General features: G+C 40.9%; 1 long non-coding RNA gene across 2 annotated transcripts; it reads right to left on the bottom strand.

Moving 5' to 3' along the window:
* Positions 1-3,006: 3,006 nt before the first annotated feature.
* LOC138752276 (uncharacterized) lies at positions 3,007-7,350 on the bottom strand. Of its 2 annotated transcripts, none has more exons than XR_011350471.1 (3): positions 7,148-7,350; positions 6,387-6,563; positions 3,007-3,749 (listed from the first exon to the last, which is right to left on the bottom strand). It is a non-coding gene; the product is annotated as an uncharacterized lncRNA (long non-coding RNA). The 2 variants fall into 2 exon arrangements; XR_011350470.1 differs by having other exon boundaries at positions 6,406-6,563; positions 7,148-7,349.
* Between the last annotated feature and the right edge of the window lie 11,712 nt (positions 7,351-19,062).

The raw sequence follows: 19,062 nt of genomic DNA, 5'->3' as shown, positions 1-19,062 counted from the left end.
ACTTTCCACTCACATACCACCTTAAGTTATCCATTACTAATCACCACTCTCTATCGTTGGGGGATGGTGGTGTGCTGTCAGTGGGGGAGTGCGGCAGTGGGCTTCAGACTGTTCAAACTGAGGACAAACCCGCAGACCAGCTTGCCCACAATTTGGCAGGCCTAGTGTCAAATCTAGGGATAGTGTTCGGATTAGGGTTCAGGTTAGCATTAGGGTTAGACTTTCCCATGCTCATATATGTTTTACTACAACTCCCATGCTCGCTATAAACTGCGTGCATGTGTTTGTGTTATCCCCGTTACCATTTTTCCATACCTGTATTTTGTAAATATAATCATTTACAACAAATCTGCGTTCAGAGTCCTTGCTTTTGAGATCCATTGAATCTGTTTTCACTCTCATAGCACCCACACCCCACACATACAATCTCCCTCCACCCAGAAAGTGATGGGCTGGAGTGAGGTGTGGATAATCTCCTTATAGAACAAAGTATTCACTGACAATGAGTAGGTAATATGTCACTTGGAACATCACCGCTGGAGGCTGGGCCCACCTTAGCTCCGCAATGCTGGGTTGGTGATATGAAATGATTCATGGAACTGGTTTTTCTTGGTCCAGTGTGAATGGCCCTACCAGTATTTCAGCATGGGTCATTCACACGCCAATTTTGCAGTTTGCCAATTTGAAAAGGCTTATAAAGAGCTGGCATAAGGGTGACGGATAGAATGGTCTTATTTTATGCTTTGTATTTCTCTGGTTTGCATTATCCACTCAAGATTTATTGATGCAAAAATAAAATACAATTGTAAAAAGGGCCTTGTCTTTACAACACCTCTCTTGTTTTTTTCACTGTTTTACAAAGCATTTTGTCGCCCGTGAAGCTTTTTTTCTTCAAAATCATGTCACGCTCGTAAAATTTGGCAAAATTACTCCCAATTTATGAACAGCAAATTCCCACAAATGGTGACATACTAATGTCTGGCTGACCTAGAAATAGTTATTGAGGAATAAATCTTGTGATTATGGCATGAGAGTAACAACATGAGTCTCAATGTGGACAAGATGAAGAAGATGATCGCAGACTTCTGAAGGACCAGGAATGACCACCCTCCACAACACATCAACAACTCTGTAGCGGAGAGAGTGGAGAGCACCACGTTCCTTGGAGTTCACTTAACTACCGACTTGTCGTAGACACACAACATCACCTCACTTGTCAGGAAGGCGCCACAGCGACTGCATTTCATGAGAAGACTGAAACGGGCAAAGCTACCAGCTGCCATCATGTCAACCTTTTTCAAGTGTCCTGGCCAGCTGTATCACAGTGTACTATTGTTACTGTAGAGAAATGGATCAGAGGTCAATGAACAGGACCATAAGAGTGGCAGAGAGGATCACTGGAGTCTCCCTCCTGATCTACCAGGATTGTAGTGTGGAGGGGGAGTGCAAAATCATTGAGGACCCCTTCCACGCTGCACATGAAATATTTTACCTGTTCCAAATGGGAAAGAGATATTGGAGTATCAGAGCCAGCGCCACCAGGCTGAGGAACAGCTTCTTCCCATGGGCAGTGAGAATGCTGAACGACGAAAGGAACTACTGATACTAACCATCCGAGACTCTCATGTGTACAAAGCAATATTTATTTATTTATTTGTAGAGATGAAGTACTTGTCCTGCATGTGTACTGTTTGACTGTATGTGTGCTATATCCTGTTATGAAGTCTGGCAGTTCAAGCAATACCCCTGACAAAGCTCCATATTTCTTTATGTCAGAGTCTCTTTGGGTCCATCAAGTCAACATTATAGTAGTTCACAGATCAATCCCTATCCCCATTAATTTTACCTGCAATATACTCTCATCAACTGCTCTCAGATTCCACTGCTCACCTACAAGCTAGAGTCAGTTTCCAGGTATCCAATTCTCCCACAAATCCATGTGGCTTTTTGGTTGTCGAAGAAAGTCAGAGGGAACAAAAGAAGAACGTGGAAATGCCACATAGACAGAACAAGAGGTCAGATGTTTACCTGGGCATGTCATGGCAGTGAAGCGCTGATACTTCAGTCCATTCTTAGGACCATACTGGAGCCTCAGCATAGACTTTATTTGTTGAACCAGGACTTGAACCCTAAATTCACTGATTTTGGAGTGTCACACCAAAATAAATCCTGACCCTACCTTCCCCCCCCTCCAACAAAAAAAATCTCAGCGCTGCTGGAGCTGCTTTAACACCGGTGCAGCCGTTGGTGCGGACCTGTCGAGAGCAGGGAGCAAGGTCACAGTGTTCCACTGCCGGGTCTAACAGCCCTGTCCAACTGCCATTGACTCTGTACAAGCTTTAAAAGGCCCAGTTAAAGGAACTGATGGTGGTTTACTTTTTTTTAAACCTGCGGCAGTGGGTTCTGGGTCCAAGATGAGAACGCCTATGTTTGGCAGCGGCCTTGAGGGGTTATAGATTCTGGTAAGAAAAGGACTCATGCAGGACACCAGAAAACAGGGATACCACTAACGTTTGAGAAGAAGAAGAGGAGACAACTCTATGGGGCAGTGACCACGGCAGCAGACCACTGAGGAGCTCTGTGCCTAAAAAACACACAAGCGGCAGGGTGTTGGTGACTCGAGGCAAGGAACACCCCCTCACCCCACCCCCTGCCAGCGGCTGGCAACTGCGGTCAAAGGACTCACAGCAGACTAAAGACTGCTGGAGACTAGCTGAAGGGGTATCATGTATCAGAACCTTGATCTAAGAGGGTGTCATGGGCTCTGAGGGCTTCCTGATTGTGTCGGAGGTTTGGACCTGGGGCTTGGGTGGCGACAGTTTGGTCTGAAGTCTGTGTGGCTGCGGAGGGTGTGAGGCAAATCCATGGACACTCAGTGACTCTGGTGGGGTGTGGGGGGGGGGGGGGTGGTCTCTCTTTTGCTTCTCTATCTCTGACTGTAAGGGGCGCCAGGCAATTTGTGCTGCTGGTAAATCTGCCTTACCGTAAAGAAAATTTTGCATAATATTACATTCTCTTTTTTATTTCAAGACAATAAAAGAATCTTGGATCATGAATCTCCAACAAAACATCAACTCATGCTAAAGAGGAAATGTGTATCGACTAAACAAACCCACTCTATTTTCAGTATCGTGCAACTTGGAATTTGCTTGCATGCATGTGTAAATGTTCCACATTTTTATACAAAATTACCAGATTTTCTGGCAAGGAAGTCACATCACTTTACCCAGCAACTTGTCAGTTGCCATTTCCATGCGAATGCATCTGGTAGAACTCGGCAAAAAAAAATGACAAATGTTTTATCTTGATCAATTAAAAATAGTTTCTAGCACAGCACCCTCAGCTGAGTTCAATGACGGGGCAATTGTTTTTTTTTAATTCTAAAGCTTTTTTATAATTTTAGTGTCCAAATGAGCTAACTTAATGCCTTAAGCCATGAAGGTCTGTAAATGAGGGCAATTAATGAAGATCTGTAAATGATGCAAACTCCCAATGGTGACTAATTCGTCCTAGAGGTCTGGCTAATTTGCAGGATGTGCCCAGCCTCTAATAAAATAATAATAAAATACTCAGGCCGAAGATCATAGATCCTGGAATTGGGCTGTGATGGCCTGAACCATCTGTCAGGAAGGCACAAAACAGCGACTGGACTTCCTGAGAAGACTTGAAGTGGCCACTCTCGTGCGAACCTTCTTCAGGAGCTCCATCAAGAATGTCCTGGCTGGCTGCATCACGGTGCAAAATGGTTACTGCAGAGAAATGGATCAGTGGTCAATCCAGAGTATCAGAAAGAGTGACAGAGAGGACCACTGGGGTCTCCCTACACACCGCCCCCCCCCCCCAACGCCCGTACCCTTGACGTGTTCTACTGGGAACATCATTTGAAGAGGGCGCGCAAAATCATTGGAGAACTCCTTCCACCCCGCACACATCTTGCATCGAGAAAGAGATACAGGATTATGAGAGCCAGCATTGCACAGTTTCTTCCCACGGGCAGTGAGAATACTGAACAATCAAAGGAACCGTCCGAGACTCTCATATTTACGAAACAATATTTATTTTGTATATATTTATTTGTATGTATGAAGACATGCCCTGTGTATGTATTGTTTGTCTATATGTGTGCTATGTCTGGATATGTGTCTGCGTGCTTTGCACTGAGAATCAGAGAACACTGTTTCATCAGGTTGCACTTGGTGCAATCAGATAACAATAGACTTGACATTTTAACCTGCCAATGACAAAGGCTATAATTTTCATCCACGTTGCTTCTTGACCTTCTTTTCATTCAGGATGAGCTAAATTGGTGATTTTTAGCTGCCTTTTTGAACCTTTGGCAAGTACATTTACATATCTGCATGGTTTGCTTGGCCACAAAGTAGACAGGCGTCAAGATTCAAGATTCCTTTATTGTCCTGCATTCATTATGTTCATGAGGGACTGGAATCACACTGAGGTGTGACCAGTGTGACAGTTTTCAACCCTTTGTTCCCTAGTTTTTGTATCAAATGTTGGATCATTTTTACTGATATCAAATTTTTGATTACACTGGATTTGATTTCTCAGGCTATTATGGCTATTACGAGTTGAAATTGCAACTTCTAAAATATTAATCCAGGCCTCTGGCCCCCCGCGAGGGCCAACTGTCCAGTCCGACTGCCGTCGGTTCTGTTCAGGCTTTAAATAGCCTATTAAAGGAGGCGATAAATTGTTTATTTTAAAATCCTGCCGCCGCAGGGTCTGGGCGCAAGATGGCGGTGCCTATGCTCGGCAGGGGACCAGAAAGCGGGGAGACCACCCCCTGTTTGAGAAAGGAGCAGCAGGGAAGATGACCGATGGTGCGGTGACTATGGTGGTGGACTAGAGAGGTTGAAGAACACACAGGTTGGTGATCCGAGGCGAGGAAACCATGTAGCCCATGAAATGCTGATGACTGCATTCATAGGGTTCACACCAGGCTGCAGACTGCTGGAAACTGGCAGCAGCCTGGCTAAAGGGGTACCAGGTATCAAAACTGAGATGAGAGGGGTTGCCAAAGGTGTTGGAGGTTTCTTAATCATTTCAGAGTGTGCCTCTGGAGCTCACATCACTGATGGTTTGGACTGAAGGCTGTAAGGCTGCGGGAGTGTTGGAGGCAAATCCATGGACACTCAGTGTCTCTGGGAGGACTCTCTTTTGCTTCTCTTTCTCTGGGTGAAAGGGATGCCAGACAATCTCTACTGATGGTGAATCTTTGTCTACCTTACAGTACATGAAATGAAATTTCATACAATATAACATTTTCTGTTTTATAACATGACAATAATATCATCTTGAATCTTGGTTCATCAACATAATCATTAACATAATGGTGTAATGCAATCAGCAACTCCATCCAATGAAATCCCTAGAAAATAAATGAACTCTCGCTCAGAGGGTAGGATATTGCTTCCTGTGTGGATGTTTCAAGAGTCAATTCACACTCCGAAGACTTAAGCATGGACATTTTGGCTGATGAACGAACACACACACACACACGCACGCACACATGCATGCGCGCGCGCATCTACACACACGCACACACGCACACACACACACACACACACACACACACACACACACAATTTACAGCAGCCGTGGGAAAAAGGTAGTGGCAGTGAAACAACGCATACAGTTTATTAGTGATCGTGGGAAGGCAACTAATAACAAATGTGGGAACAAACTGCATGCACACACAAACAACCAAGGGAAAAGCCAATACATGCCTACCACCCCTTGACTGTGCAGGCATGGGTCTATGCTATTTAGGGACAAAAAAATGAGCACTCCCAACCCTATTTAGTGCACAGCTCGCCAACAGTTTCTCCAGCATGGTTCCATGTTCCTCAGCCTAGAGTGAAGCAGGGTGGTCTCTTGAAGATGGGAAAAGAGAGAGAGCAGAGAGCACATGGCACTTTCATAGTGCTGGAGGGTGCAGCCCAGATCATTAGCAGGGTTAAATGGCTCAGTGCCAGAAGAGTTAATCCAATTAAAACAGCCAATGGCCCAAGGCCAAGTACAGGCAGGCTGGAGAGTCCAGTCCAGGTAACTTGTATGGATTCAACAGCAAAGTGTGCACTAATTAGATAGGGCTGAACAAAACTTTGATTGGCAGCTGGCCTATCCTCCAACTAGGTAGGGGGCATTGCTGTCACGTGACAGCCACAACTTTCCCGATACAGACAATCAAATCAGGGAATTGGATGTTTGGTGAAGATGAGGCAGTTGAGATCAGGATCTCACTGATTCCACTGCGTGATTTCAAAAGAAAACAGGTGAGATCTCTTTGGTATCTTGCTCAACATTCATCACAACCAACATCACAATATTGTTTGTGGGAGCTTACTTTATACAAAATGATGTCTTACCTTGATCACACTTCATTACCTGTTAAGCATTTTACAATGCATGGAAAGGGATGCAGAAAGTTTAATATAAATGCAAGCTTTCTTTCCCTGTTGATGTCGAATTGGTGTCCTGCATTGATGGCAAAAGGGTGCTGACTTTCACTGCAAGGATGTTCATCTACCGGAACAATATTGGCACTTTCAGAAAGAGAGAGCAGAGAGAAACAAAAAGAAGAAAAATTCACTGAATAAGCTCGGGATTTTTCCCTTCAGCACCAACTATCCCCCCAAACATTGTCAGGTGACTATTTGCGAAACAAAATATTTATATAAAACACTGCTTGAGATTGAACAAGAAATCCTCATTTCCTGTTTAATTGTCACACTGACTGCTGTTCTGAGTTAGACTGATTTAAGTACAGTTATTTGAAATACCAAAGGTTAAGAGGAGAGTACAACCCTGGCTGATAATACAGTACCAGAAAAATAAAAGGTTTTTTTTTGAAACCACATTGTTTCTGTCAATTTGGAAATAGCCCACAAAGAGCTATTTGGAACATATGCTTGTCAGCTGATGTAGCAATTGATGCAGATACTAGATGCAACAGTCAGACTGCACAACCCAGATGGTTCTGTGTACTGTTTTGCAGGCATGTAGCGTTCATTTAGTTTATCCTGTGGCCCTTCATTCGTGCCCATTTGTGCTTGATGGCTCGATTTTCCTAAGCGTGGGCCCAGTTCCCCCACTTTGGTTGCTCTTGTGGGTGCGGAGGTGAACCCACCTGTTCTAGTTCAGTCCAATCTTCTGCCGCCAAACGGAAGTCTGGTCTGCAGTATCCCCTCGGTGACTGGCATGCACTGTTTGCAGGAGGCATCAAACTGCTAACTTTACTTTCAGCGACAGCGTCGGTTTTATTCACAGTTTCCTGGAGGGCTTGCTGGAGATCATATTCAGATCTCTGTTTCCTGCACAAAAGACTTCCTTTTTTTTAATGCCTATCATTGGTTGTGCACAGATGTTATTTCATTTGCAGCTTTCTTCAAAGGTTAAAGATTGTTCAGCACCAGAATGGGCTTTGTTAGACATATTGTTGATTTTACAGCTGAGCCTGAATAGACTCCACTGAGCAACTAACATTTCCTAAATTCCCAGGGGACAGAAAGGTCCCTGTACTAATATGAGTTTTCTTGACAGTATTTTGGATAAATACTTCCCCAAATGTAATAATTTGTAAGTATTTAATTTAGAGGATGTTTTAAAAGCTCCCACTGTTAACCGTGCTTAAAAAAAAGACTAAGGTTTATATTAACCCTTTTTATACAGAAAAATAACACCAGAGAATGAAGATTTTGCTTCCTGAACACTCTTGGTATATTTTATAGAGTTTGGGCTGCCGATCCTTAAAATTTTCCTATCACATACTGTTTCTTTTAGATATAATCTATTTTCATGATTTTCTGTCATATTTTAAGTCTACTTCAAGCATACAAAACCAAGAAGAGCAACATGCCATTGAAAATTCGTTTTCTGCATTCGCACTTGGACTACTTTCCTGATGATCTTCGTGCAGTCAGTGACGAACACGGTGAAAGGTCTTTGCAACTGCAGAAAAGTGGTATCAGGGCAACTGGAATCCTTCAATGCTGGCCGACTGTTGGTTGTCACTGATACGAAGGGCATCAGATGCTGAGTGCAAACAAAAGTCAGCGGCAAAACAGTTTTAGGTCAATTGAACAAACCCAATGTGTCAGCATTATTATGCGGTTAAACATGCTATCAGAAGCTGAGTACAAATGAAAATTGGAGGCAAAGTATTTTTAGAACAGTTGAACTAATGTAATGTTATGCGATTAGCTATACTAAACTCAATAAAAGTTAATTTAATGTTTCACCAACTTCCTACGTGATAGACAAAATCTGGAATGATCTTTGCACTCATCTTGAAGTTGTCTATCATAATCCTTCTTGTTTTCTTTCAGGAAACAAACCTTTTGAAAAAGATTTGTTGTCCTGTGTAATTCTATATTTTCAATATTTACTCTGAAGAATTTAGAAATGATTCTCCTTCATTCCTTATAAGCCCAGGAATGGTGAAGAGTTTAAAACAAGAGAATAGATCAGCTTGAGCCTTGCTCAGCTATACAGTTCTTAAGAAAATGATTTTCATTTTAAATACTTTGGTTCCTTTATAAATCATATTTTTACTGATAATTGTGTGTCATTTGAATTACCCTATCAATGATAATAATTAAGTGACAACCATAACATAAACTCATCGAATGATCTAATTATAGCAAATAAAAATAAAAATGAAAGATTACGCTTACATTACATGTGGAGAAGTCAAAATATTGATACGTGAACAATCTTAATAAAGTTCTTGGTGCAATGTTCTGCTATATTCTTGCATACTTATGCTACAAAAACCTACATACCAGAAGGAAGCAAATGGATTTTTAAAAGGAGAATTCAACCAGTCGTGTGAAGAAATCAGTTTTCTGATTTTCTCAGTCACATGTTTATCACTTCATGCTTCAGAATATTGACCCAAAGAACAACTGGATTTAAATTAAAGGGAAGGAATTTTGACAGCATTTCTCAACCCCGAACTTCAGCGTGAACAAGGAGGAGGGTAGAGAGTGCAGGGCACCAATACTACCTGCAGATTCACTCCAAGTCCACTCCATCCTATGGCTATGGTTAGCTCAATGCTGTTACAGAGCCAGTGACCGTGGTTCAAAAATGGTGCTGTCCTTAAGGAGTTTGCATGTTCTCCCCATCTCTGCGTGGGGAAGGGTTTCCTCCCATTGTACAAAAAAAATACCAGGATTGTAGGTCAATTGGGTGTAATTGGGCGGCACGGGCTCATGGGCTGAAAAGGCCTGTTACCATGCTGTATGTCTAAATTTAAATTTACAAAGTAAATAATTAAATTTAAAATCCTGACCTAGGGGGCTCTTCATCATTGTTGAATCTTGAGGGGAGGAACTGTAACAGACACAGAGGGTGGCACTGTCACCCCTTAGCTCAAGTGACCTGGGTCCCATCCAGTGCGATCTGGTAGGAGTTTGTAAGTTCTCCCTGTCACCGTGCAGGCATCCTCCTGTGTGTTCTGGTATCCTAAATCCCAAAGCTATGTGGGCTAGTGGTTTAAATGGTCACTGTTAATTCCCCATAGAGTGTTGGTGCATGGGAAAATCTGAAAGAAGAGGTTACAGGTAAAATTAGTATGGGAACTTAGTGACTTGGCATGGACTAAGTGAGTCTAAATGTCCACTTACTTTGTGGTTCGGAAATATAAAATGTTGCTGCGAGAGTACCTTCACCAGAAATAATGCAGCAGTTCAAGAAGTTGCTTATTACTTGTCAAGGGAACTAGACTTGAACAATGAATACTGTCCTTGCCAGCAACACCTTCTCACCAAAAATTTTTTAATTATAATCAAGCTCATGTTTACAAACAAGTGTTTTCATATGTACATGAACCTGTGAGTGTATATTTCAGATTTCTTGTCAGAGTACATACATAACATCACATACAACCCTGAGATTCTTTTTCCTGTGGGCCAAGCAGAATTACCACTTATTGGGAGTGCAAAAAACATGTAAACACATAAAGAAATGTAAATAAACTGTGCAAAACAAAGAAAAAAATCAATACAGTGCAAAAGCAAGAGTCCTTAAATAAGTCCCTGACTGAGTTTGACTTTGACCACTCTGTTGGGGGAGCAGCTGTTGCTGAACCTGGTGGTGTCTGCCTCGTGGCATCTATACCTCTTTCCAGATGGCAGCAGTGAGAACAGAGTGTGTGCTGGGTGATGTGGATCCTTGATCCACTCCGACAGTAGTGTTCCCCGTAGATGTTCTCGATGGTTGGGAGGGTTTTGCCTGTGATGTCCTGCCTGGGCTGTGTCCTCTACCTTTAGCAGGGCTTTACACTTAGGGGTATTGCTATTTTATTGAATATGACGGGAGTAGGTCTAAAGAATCTGAAGTAGACTTTTCAGATCCCTGTTGGATGCCTTGTAGGGTTTATACAGTTTGTTTAGTGATTTTGTAAGAATGAACAATTGTGCATTCTAATGGGAGTCTTTCTCTTAACCCTCCAGTTATCAATCAGATTATTTATCAGTTTATCATTTTATGAGTGTAGACATCACACATCTGTAGAAATTTGGCAGGGTTTCTGATGTCACACCAAACGTCTGTAAAATCCTGAGGAAGTAGAGGTGCTAGTGTGCTTTTTTTTTCCACGATGCATGGTGCATGTGTGTGTATGCATGTGTATGTGAGTGCAAATTAAAATTCATTCTTGGAACCTTGCAGACACAGTTGGTATGTTAAGTGAAAATTCTCTGAAATAAATCTGTTGCATATGCTATTCATTTACTGTCACTCACAGCTGGGAAATGTTACTGATTGCATTGAAATAGAAGCAACAGACCAAAAGTTGGACATTTTATTTAATCCTATTAGAGTCTATAGATTTAAGATGGGCTTAAGATTCATTAAGCAACAGAAATAATGAAAGCCTGCTGTTCACAAGTAATAATCTTGGTGATACAGACGATATTGTTCAACCTGGGTAGGTATTACACTTTGAAGCAACATTAAAGTCACTTCAGAATAGTCCAGTGGACTAGCCAATGGAAATGTTTTGAACCAGATTTAGTTTTGTGAAGATAAAGAATATCCAAATAACAGATGGTAAGGCTGAAGAGTTTAGATTGCATTTGTCTTATCTCAATAAAATCTGAAAGCATTATCAAGTTGGCTCCATCCTCCTGTTCTTTTTCAACTCCTGTCTCTTTCATATGTTTAGATATTTTACTTTTAACTGCCATTAGAGATTCTGCTTTCACCTGTTTCTGTTAGAACTTTTAAAGTCTTAACAAGGTTCTGCATTAATAACAAAAATAGCCCTCATCTCCCCTTTCATTTTGTCGGTGATCACCTTAAATTTATGCCTTACACGCAATTACTGACTGAGATTTGGAAATTGATTCTCCCAGCATTCACCACCCCCCCCCCCCCCCCCACCACCACCACCAACCCCTCCAACCCGCACGTCCTCTGGAGCTTTGAACACCTTTGTCTTCATCTTCACAAATAACTAGCCCTTGTGTTCACTGATCACACTAGCTGCTGTACAATGTGTCCTCCTCCATTTACTAATTAAGGGGGAAAATGAGCAAAAATAGTTAAAACAGCATTAAACTGGTAATAGCAGATGCACGACACGGACTGCAAGGTTAGTACTGATGTTCTAATTATTTCCTTTCTGAATTCATAAAAGCAGTCAAGGCTATCATATAATGTCAGATCAAACAACATTGCAAAGCATTGATTCTAGTGGGGTTGGACACAGCTTCATACCTTTTCCTCAAAGTGCATGTTCTGGAAAGTCATCTGTCATTATATCCTGTTCAACTGTTACTAACAGACCACATTAGGGGCCTATTGGGGGAAACAGGGGTCCTGCATTATTCCATTTTGGCCTCAGTGAAATCAAATTGCCTGCAGAACAGGCAACTTGGGAGAACATTCTTGTGTGCGGTGTTCGATTTCTGGGAAGGTATTGGAGCCACAAGGGCAAAAGTATCTTTCTTTCTTGTCCTTCACTTCTCTCTCCTTTCACCCACCTCTTTAATCGCTTCTCCTTCCCACATTCGAGTGTATCTTCCTCTTTCCTGCAGACTCCAAATTAACCTCAGGTTCACTCTTGACCAATCTGATTATATGCCCAAGTCACAGCACTTTATTTATATAGTGTTTTCTTTAATAGAAAACAAAGCTTTCATCCTTATTTTGAACCCACAGGCAAAATTCTCTGACTTCGTCATTTAAACTTTGCTTTATTTTTGATGTTCTAAGCTAAATGCTAACATTTATCATTCTTTTTATTTAGAGGGTAATTTGTTGAACGGTGCTGTTTGAAAATACTTCCACATTTGTGTGGATTGTCTTGTCGAAGAAATTTGTTGAGTTTCAAACTTTTAATTAGCATTTTCAAGATTTTGTATTCCTTAAATCTAAAAATATGGTGAGTTATCATTGATCATAACCACATAACTCAAAGGATATGCCTGATAATATGCAAACAATGATATTTTAAAGAGAATTATTTACAATGGATCTGTTGGGATGTCATGCAGATTCTGTCATTCTTTTCAAAGATGAACATATGGTGCATATTTTCCTTGTTCCTTTTAAGGGACAAGGCTTTGAGGTCTTTTCACTCTTTTTGTTCTGTTCAACTATATCATTAACCTAGAAGGAGTAGACTCTAGCTGGCTTTTATTTAAAGTTAACCCAGAACAGTCTAATTTTGCTGAGGGCCAAAGGTCTTTAGAGATATCTGAGAGGTAACAGTAATGCTCCCTTCCATGGAAAATGAAGCACTTTGCATTCATTAAACATTGACAAATTTATTTTTAATGGCCATTACTGCAGATAATTGAATGACTTTTTTTTTCAAATTGACGTTACAATTTCAAATCTCGGAACTGTCAAATCAATCCACCTGCAACTGATGAAACTAGATTTCAGATAAAATGTATGCTCTTTTGGTGGCATCTATTCCTGATTGGTAGAAGGAGATTCTCATATTTTCTATCATTTAATCAGATGGTATAAAATAGAAGTCTTGACATCCCTGTGGAATTAAGCAAATTTTATGATATTTAGGCTTTGCATTGCACAATTCCCACATCCAAAAATACCACTGGTTGAACTCCAAATCTAATTGAAACAGTCAAATGGTCTTATTTTGCAAGACTTCTGTGCAAGGTTATGATAAGGCGGCCTTTCTTAATCAATGCTCATAATACAGATGACAAAATCATGGGAATGAAGAATAATGATTTCAGGTGCTGCTACGATGGGAATTAAGCTGATCTCTTTGTACACAGCAAAGAATGCCTTTTTTAACCAGAAAAAGAAATTGAAAATTAATGTTGAATGAGTTTTGTCATCAAAATTTTTACTTGTATTCCAGGGATGAGAAAGTTTTCCTCCAAGAGGTTGAGAAGATTCTGCTTGGAAGTATGAGAGACCAGGAGACTGAAAAAGGTAGAAATGGTAGGCCATTTAGCTCCAAGGCTTTATCCTGATTGAGACATTACTCTGGTTCACCTTCCCACCCTTTTCCTGTCAACTTTATCCATTATTAATTAAAAATCTATCTATCCCAGTCTTAAATATATAGTAGAATTCTACCCGCCTCTCTTTATGGTATGAAGTTCCAAAGAGTGAGAGAGAATAAATGATTCCTCATCTCATTCTATTCTGAAAGCATGCCTTTGCTTCTCTGCTCTCCCATTCAAGGAAATATCCTTCCATCATTCACCCAGTTTATTCCCCCTTTCTGTCTTATATTGTTTCTTTTTCTTCATAACTCCAATGAGTGAATATCCATCAGTTTTAGCCCTTCCTCAAGAGATATTCCAATACACTGGAATCATCAGAATGAACCTGCTCAAAACCACTGAAGATAAAATAATCTTTAATGAGACTGTGGAAATTTGGCATGTTCACAGCATTCATCAACGATTGCTTCAGAGTTTCCATTGAGTTGTATCCTGTCAGGACATATTAACATGGGAGCATAGACCTCCAGAAACGGCAAAGAATTGTGAAAGCAGCTCAGATCATCACACATAGAACATAGAAGATAGGAGCATAGAAGATAGTCATTCGACCCTTCGAGCCTGCTCCACCATTCAACGAGATCATGGCTGATCTTAAAGTTCAGTACCCCATCCCCGCCTTCTCTCCGTAACCTTTAATACCCTTATACTGAAGAAATAGATCCAATTCCCTCTTAAATATATTTAATGAACCCGCCTCTACTGCCCTCTGTGGCAATGAATTCCACAGATTCACCACCCTCTGGGTCAAGAAATTCCTCCTCATCTCGGTCCCAAATGGTTTGCCTATTATCCTCAAACCATGGCCCCGGGTTCTGGATTTTCCCATCCTTGGAAACATCCCATCTGCATCCATTCTGTCCAGTCCTGCCAGAATTTTATATGTCTCTATGAGATCCCCTCTCAATCTTCTAAACTTCAGCGAGTACAATCCCAATTTGCGCAATCTTTCCTCATAAGTCATTCCTGCCATTCCAGGTATCAGCCTGGTGAATCGCCTCTGCACTCCCTCCATTGCAAGAACATCCTTCCTTAGATAAGGTGACCAAAACTGCACACAATATTCCAGGTGTGGTCTCACTAAGGCCCTGTGCAGCTGCAGTAAGGTATCCTTTGTTCCTATACTCAAACCCTCTTGATATGAAGGCCAACATACCATTTGCCTTTTTAACCGCCTGCTGTACCTGCATGCTCGCCTTCAGAGACTGGTGTACAATTACCCCTAGGTCTCTCTGCACTTCCCCATCTCTTAATCTATTGCCATTCAAATAGTAATCTGCCCTCCGGTTTGTATTACCAAAGTGGATAACCTCACATTTATCCAGTTTGTAGTGCATTTGCCATGTATCTGCCCAGTCCCTCAATTTATCCAAATCACACTGGAGCTTCCTGACCCCCTCTTCCATGCACACAACCCCTCCTAGCTTAGTGTCATCTGCAAATTTGGAGATTTTACATCCAATCCCCTCATCCAGATCACTAATGTAAATTATAAACAGCTGGGGTCCCAGTACAGATCCCTGTGGCACCCCAATGGTCACCGCCTGCCACTCAGAAAACGAGTCATTTATCCCAACTCTCTGTCTTCTACCTGCCAGCCAGTTCTCAATCCACATTAATACTTTGCCCCCAATCCCATGAGCCTTGATTTTGGAAGCCAGTCGTTTATGCGGGACCTGATCGAAGGCCTTTTGGAAGTCCAGGTACACCACATCCACTGGCTCTCCCCCATCTATTTTACCTGTCACCTTCTCAAAGAATTCCAATAGATTTGTCAAGCATGATTTACCTTTTGTAAATCCATGTTGACTCTGTCCGATCCCTTCTCTGCTAGTCATATGCTCCGCTATTACATCCTTAATAATGGATTCCATCAATTTGCCCACTACTGATGTAAGGCTCACCGGCCGATAATTCCCCGCTTTTTCTCTACCCCCCTTTTTAAATAGTGGGGTAACATTAGCTATCCTCCAATCCATGGGTACTGATCCTGAGTCTAATTCTGCTGTACTCCTGTCTGTATGGACAGACCTGCTGGACAGCAAGCAAAAAATTAAAAAAAAAACCCTTTCACTGTATCTCCCTGGCAATAAACATAAACTTGAAACTTGGTACTTAGTTCCTCCCTGGCATTATTCAGTATTCATCAAATGTTTATTGTCATCTTTGAAATAACTAAAGGTTAGTGGTTAGCACAACGCTGTAACTCGGGATCGAATCTGGCGCTGTCTGTAAGGAGTTTGTATATTCTCTCTGTGTCTGCATGGGTTTCCTTTGGGTACTCCGGTTTCCTCCCAGCTTTCTAAAACGTACAGGGTTTTTAGGTTAATTGGTGTATTTGTGGGGCACGGGCTCATGAGCCGGAAGGGCCTGTATGCCTAAATTTCAAAACTGCCAATAACTGCATAACTTCCCTATTCTAGATGCTTGTTCCCCATAGCTATTCTTAGAGTTGCATTCACCATTAGGGTCCAAAATTTATTTAATCCTCTCCTATTTTGTGTAGTAGAAAAAACACGTTGGCCATTTTAAATTCCTAACTCTTTTTCCCTCATAATTTATTTTTACTCTCTTTATTGCTTTTTTCCTGCCTCCTTTGCTGGTTTCTGAATTCAGTCCAATCTTTCAGTCTACCATAAAGCTTTATCTCATATAATTACAATTTAAATATCTCCTTAATGTCCTTGGTTAGCTGGAATGGTTCAGCCCTCCATTACAATCTTCCCGCCTTACTGAGTTTCACCAATTAGCTTTTTTAAACCCTCCCACAATTTGCCCCATTGACCCTCATGCTGATCTATCTGCCCTGTCCACTTTAGTGAACTGTATTTTGATTCCATTATAATTCTCTTCATTCATGCTCAGTGCAGTTGTTTCTGACTCAAGTTTTTTTAAAATTCTCAAGCTGAATACAAAATATTCCAGTAGAAGTCTGAAAATCCAGGCCGCTGGGGGGATTGGGTAGGTCTGGATTTTTGAATTTTCTGGATTCTCTGCACAACATTTAAAATTCAGATTTAAGGAGGAATAAATAAGGGAAGAACAGGTGTTGTAAAGTTTAATTTTTTCATACTTTATTAAAAAAAAATTTTGACAATGCATGTTTTCAATTACAAACTTAAAAATTACAAGTACAAATGTGAATCCAGTATTTAGTCCATGATGGTTATGCCCCAACACTCACCCACCCACCAAAAAGAAGCCCAAAGGAAAGAGTAGATATAAAGAGAAAAATAAGAAGAGGAGAAAGAAGATAAAGGAAAAGAAGGAAAAGAAAGCAGGATGGATTGCTGACAAGTTCCGCACACTCCACGGATCGCAAGTTGACGTTTTATTTAATTTTCTTTAGAGAAGATCAACGCAGGTCTCGAGGGTTAGGCAGAACACAAGTAAAGGTTTGCATCTGAAAATTGTAAATATAGACACCAAACTTGTAAAATATGTTGAACTTATTTATTAAGTTATAGGTAAATTTTCTCCAGAGGGATACAACTATGTATTTTGGCGCTCCAATGTGCCATACCTAGATGTGAATCTAGATGCAACTCCTAATAATTTTCTAGCTAATTTTAACAAATTCTATTTGATATTTAGATAGTGTCAATTCAGATTTTATCCCTATACTATTACACAGTAAGAATAATTCTGAGTTTTGTGGAAATTTTATTCCTGTAATCTGTTATAAGGAATTTCATAGGTCGACCCCAAAAGGTCTCATTTTAGAACATAACATGGTTGAATGTAAAAAAAAGTTCCTACCTCTTTGTCACTATTGGGATAACTTATTCATTAGTAAATAGAGCATGCTTCATTTATCAAAATGAACAGTTTTAAAGAAAAATAATGTGGTTGCTTTTTGCTGTGGAGCTGACATATGCATGCACACACACAAGAGCCAGCTAAATTATAAAATTTGTGTTTTCAAAAAGTCCATATTCTCAGCTGGTCCGGATTTCTGGCATTGGATTTTTGGACTTCTGTCATCCTCAGGGATCTTAAATTCGAAGGCAATGTATCAAAGCTGACCCAATTCTGTTCCCTGGTTGGCTACATAAAAGTATTTCTCCAGGAGACTATCCCAAATATACTCCTTTAATTTGTTCTTATAGCTTCCCTTTCTGAATTGATCAATCCAATCAAATTGAAGAATGAAAATCGCTCATACCTTTATTGCTTGTTCTACATGCCCCTTCATTATTCTTTCTCCCAATGGGACCAGTATTTAGTAATTAATGCATCACCCCTAACAATGCTGTCTTTAATATTTACCGAACTGTAATCCTCAAGGAACCACACCACCCAGCACACACTCTGTCCTCACTGCTGCCATCGGGAAAGAGGTATAGGTGCCACAAGACTCGCACCACCAGGTTCAGGAACAACTGCTACCTCTCCACCATCAGACTCCTGTGACAGAGTATATATAGATATGTTTTGGGAGATAAATTGGGAAAGGTTTGCTAGAGTAGGTCACATACAAACACTTTAAAACAGATCTTATTTGAAATACTGGAGCTCTGCTAATGCTAGACCTATCGGCCTCACAGCCTTTGCAAGAGCTTTGGAGATTTCCCAAGAGACTTCACTAATGGATTGTTGTTTACAAGAAGGCAACAGATGAAAGAGTTTGTCAGAGTCGCAGACAGTCTGCAGTTGAACTTGCTGTTCTAAGAGGGTCATGTGGTTCTGCAAGCAAAGAGAGCCAAACAGGCTTTTTTTCTCTGTGCAAGAGAGACAGACAGACAAAGAGAGAGACAGAGATCAGTTCTACAGTGCTACAGCCATAAACAGCAGCTGGCAAGCTGGCAAGCTTGTGGAAAACCCCATTTGGAAGATGGGTTGTGAGTTCTTATATCAGCCTGGTCAAAGCCCTTGTTGTTCATGCAAGAGGAGAGGACTTGCTATCTAATGTTTCACTTGGTATAAGAGAAACAAAAAGGCACTTTGTGGTGACCTGAAAGAAAGAAGTTATCATCTGGAGAACCCTGAAGGGGAAAGTTTAGTCAGCAAGACACTGAAGTGGCTGATTAAAAAGGAATCAGTTGTGGAGGTCCTGGACCAAAATATCTCTCTCTGAAAACTGACAAGAACATTCTTGAGCGATAATCATTTAGCTTTAAAGTACCAAAGCCTGGTGAACTTTATAAATGTTCAATTCTGTGCACAGTATAAGAATTGCCTGCAACTAGTGAACTTGGAGGAATGAGAAGTGAGATTGGACTGGGAACCAAAGAACTTTTCTAAACTTATGCACACATTACATACACATGCGTTTAAAATTAGAAGGGGTTTAAGTTAGGTTAGTTAAGTCAATAGTGATACGTTAAAGTGTGATTCTGTTTTCATGTTTAAATATAATTAAAAGCAATTTTGTTTAAGTAACCATTTGTCTTGGTGAATATCTATTGCTGGTGGGTTTTGGAGTCGTCTGGGCTCGTAACATTCCTCAAAGGCAAACTCAATCAGGGACTTATTTAATGACTTTTACTTTTGCATGTGGGACCTTGTCAATGGCCTTACTGAAGTCCTTATAGATAACATCCACAGC

The sequence above is a fragment of the Narcine bancroftii genome, chromosome 2 (genome assembly GCF_036971445.1).
Source record: "Narcine bancroftii isolate sNarBan1 chromosome 2, sNarBan1.hap1, whole genome shotgun sequence".
NCBI classification, from domain to species: domain Eukaryota; kingdom Metazoa; phylum Chordata; class Chondrichthyes; order Torpediniformes; family Narcinidae; genus Narcine; species Narcine bancroftii.
This window is presented reverse-complemented; position numbering and strand designations above follow the sequence as displayed.